Source organism: Lepidochelys kempii, chromosome 1, assembly GCF_965140285.1.
Source record: "Lepidochelys kempii isolate rLepKem1 chromosome 1, rLepKem1.hap1, whole genome shotgun sequence".
NCBI classification, from domain to species: Eukaryota; Metazoa; Chordata; order Testudines; family Cheloniidae; genus Lepidochelys; species Lepidochelys kempii.
In genome coordinates, this window is record NC_136380.1 from 101,331,765 (window position 1) to 101,350,100 (window position 18,336).

General features: G+C 40.5%; 2 protein-coding genes across 14 annotated transcripts in view; one reads left to right on the forward strand and one right to left on the reverse strand.

Moving 5' to 3' along the window:
- PCCA (propionyl-CoA carboxylase subunit alpha) overlaps positions 1-18,336 on the forward strand; it is a 420,693-nt gene that overhangs the window by 359,140 nt on the left and 43,217 nt on the right. The window contains exons 22-23 of one of the 13 annotated variants that reach the window (XR_012159457.1): positions 12,312-12,716; positions 12,987-13,460. The exons of the other annotated variants lie outside the window; for them this stretch is intronic. The gene's annotated coding sequence lies outside the window, so the exon portion shown is untranslated. Of the gene's footprint in view, positions 1-12,311; positions 12,717-12,986; positions 13,461-18,336 lie in introns of those variants that run through there. 13 annotated transcript variants of the gene reach the window in all.
- Positions 1-18,336, reverse strand: part of GGACT (gamma-glutamylamine cyclotransferase) — a 111,633-nt gene that overhangs the window by 12,157 nt on the left and 81,140 nt on the right. The gene's annotated exons all lie outside the window — the stretch shown is intronic.

Sequence of the window (18,336 nt, forward strand, 5' to 3'; positions counted from 1 at the left end):
TTCATTTCTTGCTCTTCGTTATCCTCCAACATTTGTACCTTGCTTTTTTCAATGTAAGATTCACCATTTAATTATTTGCTACAATACAGCAGAAGCTCAGTGTTTAAAATGAGAACTATGCATCAGATACTGTTTTTCAACTTAATCCTGGAAAATTTGATGGGAAGGCAAAAGGAACCAGGCATCAGTGATTTCCCTAAAATTCAAGAATGATGTTTTCACAAAAACATTACTGAACAATTTGGCGTCAGTAGCCAGTTTACCAAGAGTAAATGTAATATACATGAAAATTACATCAGATTGTGGAAGAGACTGCTTTAGTTAAGCTTGTATAAGGCCTGGTCTACTCCAAGGAAGTTTCCCAAAAGTTGTAATCAGTTTTAAAACTGGTTTTAAACCTAGTAGAAGATGTATTGTAGAACTGGCTCCAGGGGGCATGAACCAACTTCAAAACCACTCTTAGCACAGAGGGAATGCTGGGAGTCTGTCCAAAGATAGGGAGAAACAAGACTGCTACTCCACTTCCTCATTTCTTCTTTCTGGCTTCGTTCATGGTATATTCAGTCTCCTGTTCGTACTAGCTGTCCTAGAATTATGATGGAAATGGCGTTGAGCCAGTGCCAGTCATTCATTCAGGTGTCTTATCCAAAATCAAATCCAGAATGGCACTCTCTTTGTTGACAGATGATCCTGCATTTATCAGCATCACTAATACTGTAATGTTAGTGTTCTTGGGTGATGCCTTTGCATCCCAATGATAATAGTGATCTGGGAGAGTGTGAGACAGTAGTTCCTAGTTCCCATGAAGGGGCTGGGTCTCCCTTTCCCCTGATGCTAGGGGTCTGACAGTGTTGTGCTGTCCTTTCATCCAGGTTTGCCTGGTGGCTTTTTGTAAATGTGCAACTGATGTACGGATGTGATGAAGTGTTTGGAATGGTGGGGCAAAGGGACATGAATGTCCATAGCAGACTCAGTTAGGAGCTTCCTCTTTCACTTTTGTCTTCTGCTTGCAGTTCTGGGTGATCTGCAGTGGTATTACCAGCCATTGTGGTGATGTCACCTACCACTCTGTTGGAGTTGGGTGCTGATGTTACTGCCTGGGGCTTGAACGACAGGCCTCCCAGCGCATTTGGCTAGCTGGGGTGATAAGCAATGGAGGATCTGAGCAGCTCCTTCACTGCCACTCCATGGAGAGGAGCAGAGTGAACTCCCACTGGCTTTAGCTGCCTGGAGTACTGCTGTGTGAGCAGGATGTAGGAGAACTGTGAAACCCCTACTGCCTGGTGTAGGGAAGGAGGAGTAGAGAGGCTCCTGCAGCTCCTTTCCCTAGGAGAAATCTAGATGAGCAAAATATAAATACCTGAGTTGCAATTCAGACTGGATGCTGTGGCTACCACCTGTTTTCATACAGAGTAAAGTAGCATAGGAATCTTTAATTTGAGGTAGTCAGGTCCTGGTTTAATATACAGCATGAAAGTTGAATAGTGTATTTCAGTTCTTGATTTAAATGTAGAGGGATGGATTTTCAAGTGCACTAAGGTTTAATTGCACCCCAGATATGGCTAGTAGAGAACTCCCCCTGCACAGAGGAGTTCTCCACCAGTATAGCCACCTCCTGCACCAGCTGTCTGTCATCTCCCAACCCCCAATACTCCCAGGGTAAGGTGAGAGAAGGGGCTTAAAGCATGGGATGTGGTGGGGCAGGGTTCCATTGTGTCCTGTTCTCCATTGGTGTGAATTTGAGCAGCCTCCCAGAGCTGAGCCCAGAAACTTGTACAGAGCAAATTAGCATTTTTATTTAGTGTCAAGATTTCCTGATGTAATGGACGACCAAGACTGGCTTTAAAATAGTTACCCTTAATATTGTTCTCCCTCCCCCTCATTCTTTCATGTTTGAAGGCTCCATTAGTGTCCATAACAGTGAGGGAGTAAAGCAGATGGTAAACATTTTTACCACAGAACACCAACAGTGAACACCATATCACAGATTTATAGTCTCTGTACTGTGCTTGCTCAGCTGTACATAATCACTCTCATTTCCTTCCCTCGGGTTTCTGGTCTGCTTAGGGAGACTTCACCAGCAAGTTCAGTGAAATCTCATTGACATCACTCAGCTATTGCTCAGTTCACATGCGTGCCGCTCTGTGGAGCTAGAGGCTCCATGTTAGAGAGAGTATACATTGCTTCATGGGGCATTCTTTGACTGCTGAAAATGCAGACTCACTATGCTTACTGTAGTACATTTAAACATTTTGGAGAAGGAACTGTGCCTGCTTTTGGGCTTGTACTGAACCTAAGGTAATGGGGCCTTTCAATGCTACCATAATATGAACAATAATAATCCTAGGGAATTGAGTTAAGCCTGCCCTCCTGAGCTTTGTGGGCCAGCTGCCATGGAGGAGGCTACAGTAGATTTATTACAGCTCATGGAATATTTTTAAAGTTTGTTTTCTTCCTGAGTGTGTTAATAAAATTGTGCAAGGTGTGATTAAGGGTTTTAACTCTATATTTAGTTCAAAGAAATCTACACTTTGAACAGAGTAATTTTATTTATTAAATGTAATATTATGAACCTTAAATAGATGTGAGTTTACCATTTCATTTATTTGTTTAGCAACAACAAAATAACAAATGTTGGATGTGTCATCTAAAATGCAATTAGATCATCTTCTTTATCTGAGTATAAAAGATAATTTCTGATGTATGTTTCATGTCCATGTTATATGCCTAAAATGTAATTGTTTCATTATTTTAATAAATAATCATTATTACCATATACCACATCAGGCAACTATTGTGGTTTGTTGCTGTTCTGGCTTTTTCCCCCCCTTAATCCCAGTTCTTGGTTACTGGCAAAAGCATTCAAAGGGTTTTTGCTTGTCAAATGGAGAATATCAAAACTGTCTGAATTTCTAGCCAAGTTCATGTTCTCTGGAGCAGCATTTCATTTACTGGACAGAGAATATGATGTGTAGTAACAAAAAACTCTGGCTAAGTTCACTTGAACAATCTGAACTTAAAGAAGAAATAGCAAAACAAATACTTTTTAATTCTTGTGCCTTTTATATTTACATTGGCGTTGTCTTCCTCAGATAAAACATTTTGATATTAAGCAGTTCCTCTAATTTTACTGGGTTCTGTTTCTTTTTATGGTAACACACACTGTGCAGGAAGGTCATTATACTGAGAAAAAAAGGTGACAGCATAAAAGAGAAAGTTAACATTGCACATGTTGTCTTTGTTTATGGGGTTCCTGGAATGTGTTGAGAATCAAGCCAAGTGATGGCTTAAACTGTTCTTTACAATATGCTGGACAGCTTCTTCATAGGTTCCTCCAATCACAGGTACTTCTTGAAAATGCAGATGGTAAAAATATCAGTAAAAAGTATCAAGCATGTTTCTTTTATATGTTAGCCCATATAAAGAAAAGTTAAACCATTTCTAAAGACCACCTACAGTACTTGTATTCCTACAGTGTGAGGGATATGATTGACATTACATTTAATTAACCACAATTCTCCATTGTAAAAACATTGAAATGACTATTAAAACATGTTTAGGTCTGTGAGTGCATGCTCTGGTCCCAGACGAGCCACAGGGCAGCCTTGAGTAGGGTGCAAAAAAAAAACTATAGGTGTGTTGTTTTTTTTTACACCCCTCCTGAGCAGGGATTCCCTAAAGCAGTCTTAGTAGGCCCCTCAGGCCTCTCCCAAGCAGCCCAGCCAACCTTTTTACAAACAAGCAAAGAAAAATACTCTCAAAATAAACCCAGTAGTCCTAGGCCTGGCCTACCTTGGTCTGGCAGTCTGCTTTCTCTGTAGAAATCCTGAGCTGATCCTTTCCCTCAAGGAGCAACAGATAAGATGCGTTATCTCTGGTTGGCCAGCAACTGAGCTGTTCTCCTTCCTTTTTAACTGACCCTTCATCACCTGACGGCAAGTATGGTGAGGCAGGGTTGAGTGGTCAACAGCAGCTCATTAATCCTTGCTGGCCCAGTGTGGGGTTGGTATCCCCCTAACCAGGTTTCAGACTGAAATCCAGCTTAGGTCAAAAGGTAATGAATGAAAATCAGTGCTGTCTGATGGCTGTTCATCACAGTGACCTGTACAAAATGCATTGGTGATTTCTGTCTCTCATTTCTTACTGGACAGGTGTCCACATCACCATCCAATAACCATCCTTTTGTTGGCATTGCTGTTTGCAGTCTCAGCAGAGAGGCCAAAGATTCTATAGCTACGTCATATTTCTATAGAGCACCCCTCTGCTTCAAAGCACATTTCAGATATGTGGATAGAGCAGGGTGGGGAAGCAAAAAGTTTGCAATGGTAGCTTAATGTTGGGCAAACAAGGTCTTACATGAGTAAGATACCCACATGATTTTTAATTTTGTATTTTATTTCATGAGAATTGTACTTCTGACCTACCTAAACTGAAAACTTCCACACTCAGTTCAGTCCTGAAGTCAGGAAAGTCCTGTCACCCACTGAAATATAAGCATGTGGGGCTAATCTAACATTAATTGCCTTTAAGAATTCCTGGTTAGCCAGTCCTTCACAGAAAGGAGGTGTCTAATGACTTAGATATATAGGGTAAGTTCAACTATTAAAAGATAATAGCAAGTGCGGGAAGGAAAGGGAAGGTGACTAGCCAGGAAGGATTAGCCTGAGTCATAAACAAATTGCCTGAAAGTACTCAAGCAGGATCTTGAGAGGAGATAGTCACTCCCCAGGAGAATAACCTTTCAAAAATGTATGAGCCAGTTACAAGCAGGTTTCAGAGACTGGCGAGGAAGAAAGTCTATTTTGGCGCAAACCCAACATGCTGCCTTATAGGATCAGAGAGAAGAAATGATGCTGTTAGAGATACAAAGGTTTCCACTAGCCCCTAAGAAAAGCAATATGCATAGTACCACTAAGTTTAATGTGCTAGTTCCCCGATCTTTTCCACTGGGGAAAATGGAGTGTTTATAAGCTAATCTGTTTATTTTCTATATGTTTTCATTTATGTAACATCACTAGACAGTTAAAAGCCTAATTTGTTCAAGAAACCCCAGAGTAACTGTTATAAATAATATACTGGGGACAAAGTATCATCTGATGTTTTTAAAGAGATCATTACTAGGTATTCTGACCCAAGGCAACTAAAACCAGTGTGACAGCCTGGGTCATGGTCATATGTGAGGAAACAGACTGCAGTTTCTGCTCACAAGAGATGCTACCGAAAGATCTGCAGGCATAGTGTGGGTACATAACATGAAATGACCTGGAAGTGACAGGTATCATCACAGCTACCTATGTTTGCTTGAGTTAATATATTGCGAGACCTATTGTGTAACCCTAAGTGCCTGTGCATCTGCATTGTGAGTTAACATGAGCCTATGGTTGTCTCGTATTCATTGTGGCTTCCTTCACAATCCAAACTAGCGTATTTTTCAGTTGTGTTAGTGTCAGAGATGTATGGTAATAGTCACCACAATATGCTAATTTCCAATTTCTAACTGAAATATAACGCTTACCTTATTTCTTCAGGGATAAAGTGCTTGAGCTGGTATTTCTATGGAAGAGCCATTACACCAGTATTCAACAAGGCTGATAGTGTGTTTTTATCCTTAGATTTATCTATCCTTCTCCTATTTAAAGGAGGCACTTACAGTGATTTGGGTATCAATGGTTCAGCATATCTGTAGCTACTTTTGGCTTATATAAAATATAAAAGGCCTCCAGTCCCAACTACCAAGTCTATGGATATCCGAAGCCAACAGAGCATTTCACTGAATGAGAAAATACTATGTTAAAAGTATCATATTATTTTTTGTGTGATTACCAAAATATATCTTTGGACTCAAAGCGGGGAAATGTAATTGCCTCTACATCCTGGTAAAGCTGTGGCATCTGGAAGTGGCTTAAGAAAGGGGAAGATTGAGTCCAGTTTTGTTCTGAATACTTCAGATATTTTCTTTCTGCCAGCCCTTTGGTTCAACTCAAAGAACAGGAGAGGGATTTCCTGTGCTGGTCAGCAAACGTGCTGTTTAGCACTGGGAGTAACCCCAACAACAGAGCTGGGTAGTGCTGCTCTGGGACTAACTCCACATTAATACAGCTGCTAACGGGAGTCAAAGTTTAATTACCAGTATGACATTTGACTCCATGGTGAACTGGAAATAAATTCTGAAGCAAGAAGTATGTCTAACGGCATAGTTTTTTTTCTTCTTCTGTGATTTTGTGCTTCTCCTGATGACAAAAATATATATTCCTGGCCATACTGGGGTTATTTAATTTAATTAGTCATGTTTTCTCTATACATCTAACAACACCGAGTCATTTGTTTTAGGGAGGGAGAGGGATAGGCTGAGAAAATCAGCTTGGAAAAATAGCTCTAAAAGTATAATATTTTTTCCGTCAAATTATAGAACTTCTGTACTCTGTTAGTTGAAAGCACGTAATGAATAGGAAGTGAGCACTAATCTATCTGGCTCTGTCTGAACCCTCATATTTCTATTTATCACAGTGGGAGATTTTAATATTCAGCTGATGGTATTTTATATTTTGCTGATTTTCAGGTTGAGATAGTGGCACTTAAAATCAAGTTGACTGGCTGAATGAGAAATAAGGTTTTATGAGAATTAATGAAATCATGCTATTATGAATTTTGAACAGGGGAGTAGGTGATGTAAATAGCATCTGAAAATGGTTTAACGAGCTAGTTTAGCTTTATTTCAAAACTCAGTTTCAAACATATGAATTTTTTTTTTGCCAAAAAATATGTTAAGGGTCAGATTCTGCCCACCTTACTCATGTTTAGTAGTTTGCAGTACTCCCTTACTCAGAGAGTAGCTCAAATGAATATGACCATAAATGACACAAATATGAATAAAATGTCATTACTGTAACTGGTTTTTAATAAATAATGTCCATTATAACCTTTTAATGTAAATTACTTCTTCCCACCCCAGATTATCCTCTATTTTTCATTGAACACCTGGCCTGTCTCCACCAATTTTCCAAAATACTGTTGTTAAACATGCTCTGCCTTTGTGATTGGCTCGGTGACTCAGCAGATCAAAACTTCTGGATTTTTCATGCTTTGTAACACTACTGCTTTAGGTCATAACCCAGTGGACAAATCTGCACTTTGTTCTGGGGTGGAGTGGCTTACTTTTAATCTCCATCCCAACCTGGCATTGTTTTCTGGGGAGAATGAAAACACATTTTTGTACTTTGATATTGTATTAGTGATGAATTTTGTCACTGGGATGTGACAGCTTACTATAGTGAGGTATGTGGCACCAACATACGAACCAATGTTCTCTTTAGAAATGGTCTATTAAAAAAAAGAAACCTGTGGTCAATTGATGTTGATTCCCCTCCACCCCCCTTCCCCCCGCCCATTTCTAATATAACACTTAACACCCAGAAGGCTCTTAGGACCGTGTTCTTGTACAGTGCTTTAAGGATTCAGAAAGAGATCTTACTCCCGATTAAGTCAATGCCAGCGCTCTTTGGCTTCAATGAGAATTGGACTGATCCCTACCCAAGTTCAGGGAAATCTACACCTTGCAGAACTGGGTCCTTACAAATGATAAACGGAATTCTAGAAAAAGGTGAAGGGGAAGCAGTCACTGATTTCAGGTATTGACAGAAAGCATATACATGTGAATGTACACGCACACACAAACACACAGAGGTCTATGTATATACGACTTTCATGGAATATGTAGTTGTGAGAAGTATTTTGTATGGGCTAAATAAACTGCAGTTCTTGAAGTGTGAAAGTCTGCTTGATGCTCAGTGCTTGATTTGGAAGGATGGCTTTGTAAAGTGCCAAAACACTTTTTATTAACTATATTAAAGAAATCAAAACACCAAAAAGGGGTGTAAAGTAAGTCATTGTAATCTAAAACAACAAAAACAAAATTGCAATCCCATATATGGGCACAACAATGCTAAATCAATCCTAGAATTTCCCTAAGCTGCAAGTGTTTAGGGAAATTCTAGGAACCTTTTTGGCTACAAAAGTTTCCAATTTTTTATTTATTTTTACATTGTCACAAGGGGATGAACTGGCCCCTTCTAAGGGGCTTTGGGCTCAGTTTCACCTGGGAGTAGTTTACCTGCCAAACCATGAGGGTTACATCATGGTGGAGCACAGGATTGAGAACCAGGCCTGAAGGGAGATATAAAAGCAAACTGTGCTCAGTTGAGAGAGAGACCTACAGGGAAGTGGAACTACTGGGGTAGGTCAGGCAAGAGACCTGCTGTAACTAACCTCCTTTTGACACACTGCCAATCTAATCCTCCTAGTTGAATAGGAAGGATGATGATTTTTAACCTTGTGTTTTCCCACATAAAAGAGCCATCCCTCAGGATAGGTGATAAGTTGTACCAAAGAAACTTATTTAAATTTTCAAAAATACCAGAATGGAACCACTTAAGAGTCCATCCACCCATGTTAGAGACTATAACCATATCAACAACACCTCATGGTCAATGGTATCAGAGGCAGCTTACTGATCTAAGGCCCTGATTCAGAAAGACATTGAAGCACATGCTTTCCTGAGTTGGGTCTCGTAAGAGTCAACATGGACACTTTTTTTTTTTATCCTGATCTGTCACCAGGAGATCCTCAACCAATGTCTCTAGCAGAGTTTCAGTTCCATATCCAGAATGTGTTTCATTAGGATCAAGGAAATCTGACTTCTCCGGGACTCATCAAATTTATCCTGATTCCACCTTGTTAACAGCTTTTCCCCCCAAAATAAAGATTGGCTACATGTTGATAATTAACAAGATTATTAATGTCAAGTGATGATTTCTTGAACAACTTTATAACCGTTTCTTCATAAAGAAAAGTGTCTGCATTGCACCTCTAAAGAGAACCTAGTGCTACTGGGCTTCACCAGCCAGGAACAAGAATCTGATTCACTGCTACTCCCCCAGAACCTCAATAAGTGACACTGGCTGAAACTGAGGGCAGGTCTACACTTAAAATGCTATAGTGGCACCACTTCAGATGCTATTACGCTGATGGGACAGCATCTCCCATAGCACAGTTAATCCATCTCCCCAAGAGGTAGTAGCTATGCTGAGGGGAGAAGCCCTCCTTGTGACGTAGTCTGTCTACACCGGGGATTAGGTCAGTACAACTGCGTCGTTCAGGGGTGTGGATTTGCACACTCCTGAGCAACTTAGTTATGCTGATGCAAGTTTGTTTCGTATAGACTTGGGGCAAGAGAAGACCTATAATGTCTTCTCGAGACACTGCTCCCTTATCACAAAATGACAGTCTGGATCTCAGTGATTTAATCCACAAAGTGACAATGCTACTGATTGACCTCTTGATGTCCTCTAATAGAAAGGACAGAAGTCAGATATGGGATTTCCTCCCCTCCTCCATACTCAGTGGCTCGAAATGAATGAGTGTGATTTCCTATTGCTAGCTCAGGTTTCCTATTGCTAGCTCAGGTGGAAGATTAAGATGGTCAATGAATCACCACATTGCCAGTGTCCTGTTATATTAGATATGCAAATAGTTTAGGTAAATTAAGATGTTACCATCAACTATTATGCACTGCTCAAAAGATATTGCAAGGGTTATTTGTGACTTGCAGGGCAGCTCCAGGTTTCTATGGGTCGTCTAAGCTACAGGAAATTCCATTGAGTTTCTCTTGCAGGCCAGTGTGCAAGAGTTTCTTTAGCCCTATTATGATGCAGGGTAGAGGGATTGGACAGCAACCTCTCACACCAGCATTACATTTAAATAGAGTTCTGGAGACAAAGAAAATGAGAGCTCCCACATTCTGGAGCTATTGCTCTCCAAAGTTCCTTGACTAACATCTAACTAGTTCCTTGACTAACAAAGTTCATCCTAACATCATGAAGGCCTGTGGCCATCAAAGCCCATAATGGACCTCCAAGTTCAGCTGTAAACATATGTCATTTACCTATGCCCAATTCTGCTAACCATACCAGATGAAGGAGATGATAGACTCCCATGATAAAAGAAGCAGTCACATTATCGCATGGTGACGCTAGTGTATACCAGCTGAAATCTAGCAGCGGGGGCAGCATATGAGTAAACAAAAACAAACAAATTCTTAGTAGGCCAGAATCTCAGCTTGTGTAAATCATCATAGCTCTATTGAAGTAATTGATTTATGCCAAATTACACCCGCTAAGTATCTGGGCCTGTGTATTTAGTATTATTTCTTCAGCCTTACTATGTTGTGATTACCATACTATACCAAAGACTGGACCTTACAGAGAAGGGAAGGAAACAGATTTAAAATGTTTATAGCCAGATTCTACCACCCTTACTCATGCAGAGCAGTACCTTACTCCACAGAGTAGTCCCATTGAAGAACATGGGATTGCTCGATGAGTAGTACCTTATTGCACAGGAGTAAAGACAGAGTCTGACCCTTAGATAAGAAAAGGCACAAGCACTTAGGCCAGGGATTGGCGACCTGTCAGGGAAATCCATTGGTGGGCCGGGCCGGTTTGTTTACCTGCAGCGTCCGCAGATTCGGCCGATCGCAGCTCCCACTGGCCATGGTTAGCTGTTCCAGGCCAATGGGAGCTGCAGGAAGTGGCGGCCAGCACATCCCTCAGCCCGCGCTGCTTCCCGCAGCCCCCATTGGCCTGGGAGGGTGAACCACGGCCAGTGGGAGCTGCGATTGGCTGAGCCTGCGGATGCTGCAGGTAAACAAACAGTCCTGGCCAGCCAACGGATTTCCCTGACTGGTCACGTGCCAAAGGTTGCCAATCCCTGACATAGGCTATTTCTGTGGCCTGGTTTTCAGAAGTGCTAAGCTCCCACCAATAGTAGTCAGTGAAAGTTGGAGGTGCTTAACATCTTTCAGAATAAGGGCACTATTGTGGTAGGTTTCTCCACAGTCTCTAACTCTGAGCAAGTTATTTCTGTCAACTGATAGAACTATAGACTTTTTTTCTGCAGATTTGTCTGTAGTTCATCAGTGACATCTTTACTATGCAGGGATGCATGCTGGCCCAGTGGGAGTTTCAGTTCGCTTGTTATGAGTCATTTCCAGGCTTTGGACAGAGAATTTCTCATGCAGAAATGGTTATTAATGGTTGCGTCAGAGACTTCTTTTTTAGTGCACATAATAAGAGCCAGGTTTTCAAAGATGTATCTATGTCTTTGTGTGGATATAAATTTGTGCAGATACCTTTTGTACGAGTGAGTATGCATTGGGTGATTGTATGGATGTGCAACCAGTTAAGTGGCCATTCACATGTGGAAATATTCAGTCAGTGTATGCACATCAGTTGACACACATGCTGTAAATTAGATATGTATAGTTATAGCACCCCAACACATGCTCATATATTTGAAAATGTGATTCTATATGATTCTTTTTGAAAATCCCACTGATTATGGCGATGCTGTACAGGAAAGTGACTTCATCCAACAGAGAAAGAGAGAGAAAAATGTTTTAATCAGAACAACAAAGAAAATCCATGCATACTCGTAAATAAAGGGTTAGTGGTAGGTTTTACTTTTTTTAATTAAAAAGTAAAAAATGAAGTCTCAAAATTAAAATTCTTGCTCCTGTTTCAAATGATTTCATTTCATCATTACTTATTAATGCTGTTTTACCGTGCAAGAGGAACTTTATTTATTGTATTTATATAACAACGCCTGAGAAACAGCATGGCTGCTTATATCACAGTGATGTTGGAATAGTTTAACTACAAATATTTTTAATGTTCTCTGTGCTGATGGATAGATTAATCCTATTGCCAAAGGTAATGGCTCACTTGAGTAGTTTAGGGGAACAATTTGAGTGTCAGTTTCACAAATGAAAAAAGTCCCAAAAGGAAAAGGAAGCAATTCATTCACAATGGGACATGGTGCAGAGGAGGATAACCTGCCTTCAAAGATTTTTGTTTTGAGTATTATAATGTTTAATAAATAGTTTACTTCAAAGGCCTTTGCTGGAAAAAAAGGCAGTTTTCCTGCTATTCTTGTTCATTGGTTCAGAGTTGCTATAAGTAGCTCATATCCTGTCCTCTGTGGTCTCAGGTGGTTAGCTTTTGTTTGTGAAACTGAAGCTTCAGCTTAAAGAGCTGTGTCACTAGTTTAAATTATTAGCAAGTTGACAATATAATCTCAAAAACTGATTGAAACTTTTCATGATTTATTATAAGGATAATGGGCAGAGGCTACATGCAGAGTCAGAGCACCCAAAAATAGAAATTTTCTGAGAAGAGTTTGTACACCCCTCTCCCCCCCCCCAGTAAGTACTCTATTTTGTAGGTATTATAAACATTTCTATACTGTTTGTTTTCCAGCCACTAAGTATTGTATCCAGTACCTGTGTTCCATTGATGAAAAGCTGGCTTGGGCTACAAAGGAAGGACTGGATATGTCCCAAACAATTGCTCCTAAAATTCTTTGGTGCTGGCCAGATGAACAAAGCAGAACTCAGCTCTTCCCTTCCTTTCCTTTTAAATTCCAGGCTTTTAAAGTCAATTTCAGGACAGTAGTTGATGAACAGTGTTATACTACTCCCTTCCCAAACCCCACCATCAGTACCACCAGTTTCCTTCACTGGGAGCACATTTGGAGATTCAAACAAAACCAAACAAACAAAAAACCCACTCCTAGCCGTAGAATCTTTCATGGAACAGGATCTACTGCTGAGGTCCTTTCTTCTGCTTGTTCCTATCTTCCTCGCAGCAAGCAAAGATGAGAAGGTATGTTTTGATCATTGGGCCTACAAATTTACTCTAATTGTGAGCTCATCTGTAAAAAGTGTGTGAAATTTCACATAAAATGTCCCAATAACCTATAATAATGAATGTTGATGGGGAAAGGTACTAAAAGAAGACAGACTAAATTAGTACAGACAAAAAGCCTATTGATATAACTTAACTTATGTTAAAATTGAGTTATATTATGCTCTGTAAAAGTTGAAGATGTGGATCTGGAAATTAATTAACCAAAATTGGCCTGTTTGATATTAGACCTAATTGCTGGACAAAACAATGAGGGGCTGGGCAATTCCACCCATTGCTCCCTTTTTGGAAAGAAACTTCGGGGGAAGATAGAGAACAGACAGCTACAGGAGTGAGCCTCACCATCATGGCTGCCATTGTCACTGTTTCCTGAGGCCCTGGGCCTTTGTTGCGCTGATTGTGAGAGATCCTGACCTAATTGGGCCAGAGAAGGATCCAGATGACGTGGCCACCCCTACCTGCTCCAGCTGAATCCTGAACACCTCCTGAGACGAAAGGGGATCAGGCTTTAACATCAGCAAGAACAGCTCCAGCCCATCTCCACTAACTTATTCTCTTTTCCCCTAGAGGACAATTATTACCATCTTTAATACCATCTAAGAGATGGTCAAACAAGGGGTTTTCCTTCTAGACCTCTCTCCAGCTAAAGGGAACAAGGCATGTTGTTAAAATGAAAGACTTATTTACTACTTTAGATTTCAAATGCTTCACCTGTTTTTCCTTCTTTTCTGTATCTTTAATAAAAGGTTTAAAGGATTTTTAATGGTATGTTTGCCATGTTGCTAAGCTGGCTGAGGTCTCTCTATAATAGACCCCAGACCTCGTTTAACACTGTTTAGTAGTGAAAGAGTTTATAACACCTTTAATTCTCTTGGCCCTTGAGATCAACACATCAGAGAGTCCACCTGTGACAAGAGCCTTCGCAGGCCACAGAAGGAAACTCTGTAAGCATTGCTCCCAGCCTGCACCACGTTCTGCCAGGGGAAGGGTTTCTGAATGTGGATGGTGTTTGAGAGTTTCTACATCTACTGCCCCCATCATGCCACCAGCTGAGTCACATCCAGACACGCCTCTGCAAAGGTGCATCAGTCCTCAGTGTCTGGGACCTAGCAAGCAGGGCAGTCTGCTCCAATCTGAAACCTGTTGTGGGTAAGCCCAAGTACTCTCCCAAATGCCTTCCCCCTGGTCCCATCCAGTTCTAAGAAGGAAAAATTTCAGAGCCCCTTTTCTGGTCCCCAAGTGGATAATGGAGTCTGCTGAGAAGGGGTCTGGTATCCTGTTCAACTCACTTTCCTCTCAGGAAGGGTATCTGGATTCTCACATTACTTTCCTCCTGCATTTCCTTTCTAACTAATGTCCTATAAAGAGGTGGATGGGAGCTTGAACTTCATGTCCTTTTGGATCTTAGCCTGATGGTGTATCATCTAGGAATAAGCACCAAGCCAATCCTGACAGGGATCAGAATCCTTTATCCAAATGACAAAAGAAAATTAAAAATCTAAAAAGGCCAGAAAGAATAAGGAAAAGGCTGAGAAGCCTTCCAGAACCTGACCCTCTTCTACTAGCTCTAGCTCCAGCTCCTCCCTGAAAGGAGGAGCACATGGTCTGTGCTTTAGAAGACTATGATAACTCTGAGCCAGAGAAATGAAATTCTTCTCCCCCCATGTGTCTGAAGTCATGGCTCACAGGGTGATTCTACCTTTGAGATTCAGCAGGATGAGAAGGAGCAGCAGGAGAACAAGCGAAAACTCCCCTTCCAAAAGCAAGGCAGAATTTCACAATCCCTTTCAATTCTTCCTACAGGGAAGGCATCAGGGAGGAATAGGAGAATTCTGTTAGAGAGAAAATGCTAAGTCTGCAAGCCATTCAATTTATAAGGTGTCAGAGCCTCAAGGATGCTGTTTTTATGTTTCTTAATGTGCACTCTGAAGTAACATCCCTGGTGAAGCATGCTGTTACTCTGGCAGGAGGGAGCTATTTTCCTGAAGACTTCACATATATAAAAATAGAGACCACTCTCAGGAAGGACTTCAAAGCCTTGTTGGTGGCCCTTGGAGTCTCGGTAGCTACCATATGTTTCATCAGGGTCATGATGTCCTGGTATGATGAGCCAAAAAGAATCAAACCACAGAACTGCAATCATGTTTGTAATGGATGGATGAATAGATTCCATCAAAGAGGCTGTAAGGACCATGGCAGAAAACTTAGTGACCAGACATCAGCTGTAGCTCGAACCCTGGCCAGTGAATAATTGTTAAAAACAATTTTTTGCACCTCAAGGCCCTTTGGAGAAATATAAGGGGAGAAGCTTGATAAGGTAGTGACTGACAATACAGACAAGATGGAGGGTGACAGTCTATGCTGTGCCTTCGACAGTCCTGAAGGGTTGCCTGTCGCTGTCTCTGGGTAGTATCACTGTCCAGAATCTCCCAGCACTATGCACTGTAGGCACACCCCAATGTGCCCCTCCAAGCTTTTGCCACATATTTGGCATACCATGCCATGGCTTCTGAAGGAGTGCTTGGAATACAACATGTGGGTGACTTGCTCAGTTTGTGTCCAGCGAAATTTTACTTTGGACAGATGCAGAGATTTTGGAGCCCCTTTGTACTGCTTTGGCCCATTACGTAGTGGGGAGACACATCAGAATCTCAACCGGCGTGTTTGCTGCTTACTCTAGGGGGGACTTCTAAATCCTTATAGAAGAGCAAAAGTTCAGGAAATGGATCAATTCCCTTTTCAGTCCAAGCCATCAGCCTGACTGCAACCGAGCCTCCTTCAGCCTGTAAAACTAAATCTTTCAAGCGTATATGGATCAGATTGATACACAGCTTTGGTTGGATACACTGCATCCAAAAGGGATCAGAACCTATTCAGTATATTCCACTGCAGCATCCTGATCAGAAAAGGGACCCAGCTGCCACACGGAAAATCTGTGAAGTTGCCACCAGGTCTTCCCTCAACAGCTTTGTAAAGGTACAGTTTACTCACAGCCTCAACCTGCAGTTCTCTGCAGAACAATCCTTTGGGAAGAAGCTGCCCCAAGCAGTTGTCCCAACATAGTACCACTATTCTAATTAGCAGCTGATTTAATCATGTTCTTCTATCCTGTATTTCTCCCTCCTTGATAAAGCTTCCATACCATTTTCTACATCCCAAATGTGCCAGGCAGAGGAGAGGCTTTGTTCCAGAATGGAAAATGTTACCTGATATAATCCCCACCACTGTGGCGTCTGAGTGCTTCAGACATTCATGAATTTATTCTCATAACACGACTGAGAGGTAGGGAAGCATTGTTATCCCCATTTTACTGGGAAACTGAAGCAGAGAGATAAGTAGTAACCTGGCCACTCTTACACTAGAAGTCTGTAGCAGAGCCCCTGAAATTGAACCCAGAGCCTTAATCATAAAACTGCCCTTTTCTTTTTTGACTCAAACATATCAATATTGCTGAATGTAAATGTTAGCTGGCTGTAAGGGATATAGAACTGTTAGTTTTTTAAGAATAGGTGACTCATATTATCAGAGAACTTTTTTTGGAGATGCCTAAAAAGGTACATGTCAAAGTCAAAACTTCTATCACTGCCTCTCTCTAATGTTGCTGATTGTGAGTGAAAGGAAAAATCTGAGTTTTTTCCAATTGTTCAAACTCTTCTCCCCTCTGCCCCCAACCCAAAATTCTTTCTATCCACACACGTAAACTTATAAGAGCAAAAAATTTTGAAAAACAAAACATGATTCCTCAACGAAGAAGAATTACTGAATTTTAGATTATAAAAGTTGTTAAACAATTAGCAGAATTGCAGAGATGCTCTTGCATTGAGTGCTCAGATATTAAGGTGATGCATGTGGTATAACAGCTTAGATTGATTGTTATCATATAACAGAATTTACTCAAATATTAAATGAATTGATGGAATTACTATATAGAAACTTATAATCCAGATGAAATAATGTAAAGTAAAAACCAGAGAAGGCAGAGTGAAACAAAATGTTAAACTAAAAATGAATTATTCCTATATGGTAGTGGTTGAATTGATAGTGTCACCTTACATTACCTTGCTGCCCCATTGGCGAACCCTAGGGTTTGGGGACTCCTACAGTTACAGTAGCTTTCTGAATCAAGCCTATGTTTGTATTGATTTCAGTTTGCCGCCCCATGCAGTCAAAATGTAAATTATGCAAGCTTCTTTTCTGCTTGTATCTGTATTTTAGATGAAACACATCTCAAATGTAGTATACTAGCTATAATATTTTCAATTTAATTTTTATATTGCTGTTTTAAAATTACAGTAAAATAGGGTCCATGTAATTTCCTGAGGCAATTATGGGAGCTCAATTCTAAGCAAGTAAAGAAAGGTCTAATAGGACACAAATTGTTATAAGTCAGATATTATGAAACTCTGCACGGTGAAAGGCTAATACAGGGGGAAGAAAGACAATGCAGCATTCCAAGTCTCTATGCTTGTTTTTGATGTGGAACATTTTTTTCCCCAAGCTTGCACACCAGAACAATCCCAGCTTTTATGTCTAATTGAAATAAACTTCCTTCTAAAGTTTTAATTGGTTTGCACATTTTTGCTGAGAAAGCAAACATTAGTTCAGATATTGTCCTGTTAAGGTGCACAAAGTAAAAGAAAATGCGGAGCTTTGTTGATTACACCAGATATGAACTATATAGCTCCAGTAGGTATAAAATTGGAATACATTTCTTTAGACACAAATACATAAAATAGGTCAGTATTAACCCGAATTAAACAGAGCAATTTGTTTACGTTCACTTGCTTTTTACCGAAAGGAACATTTCATTAGTAAATCATCTGTAAAGCCTATGAACAGTTGTACTCTGAAAGGGATTTACAGCAATATACTTCCCTAGGTTTTCTGTGAAATAAAACCAGGCTTGCTCAATATAAGTGAAAGTTGACAAACTTGCCAGAAGGAAGGATCAGTACTTCAATAGCTAGGGAAATGATTGCTGCAGGGAATGTCCAAGAGGCAAGGTGACATTACACATGGCTTAAGAGAACAGCACACCAAGCTGGGTAAAGGCTTCAGTGGAAAAACTGAAAAACTTCAGTGGGGCTGCCTTGAAGATATTGCTATAGGCTTGGAGTAAGTTAGGGGAAAATTTTCAAAGGCGCAAAGGGCAGCTAGGCACCCACCACCCAGTGCATGTCAGTGGGAGCTGGGAACTTACATCCTACTGTGTCTTTGAAAATCTCCCCCTTGAACTTTTTTTTTTTAGCTTAAGAAACATCCAAAGTGAAATTATTTAGTTAACCAAAGACTCTGGCTCTTTTGTGTTGTTAACAGCAAAAGGGTATCAAAAATTTTGCCATGAGTTTCTTTTTATGATTTTGAATACACATTGTATATGTCTTAAAGATTATTGATTGATTGGATCAGTTGATTATACTGTTCTTTTTGTTCTGTTCAAATGAATAATAGAAATGTTGTGGATATCAGTAATTTTAGGTGTCTATCCAAGATCTCTATTTTGAATGGAGCATACTGAATTTTACTTTACACGCTCTCCACAACATGTGGATTTTTTCCCCTTCAACTCACTGTTCAT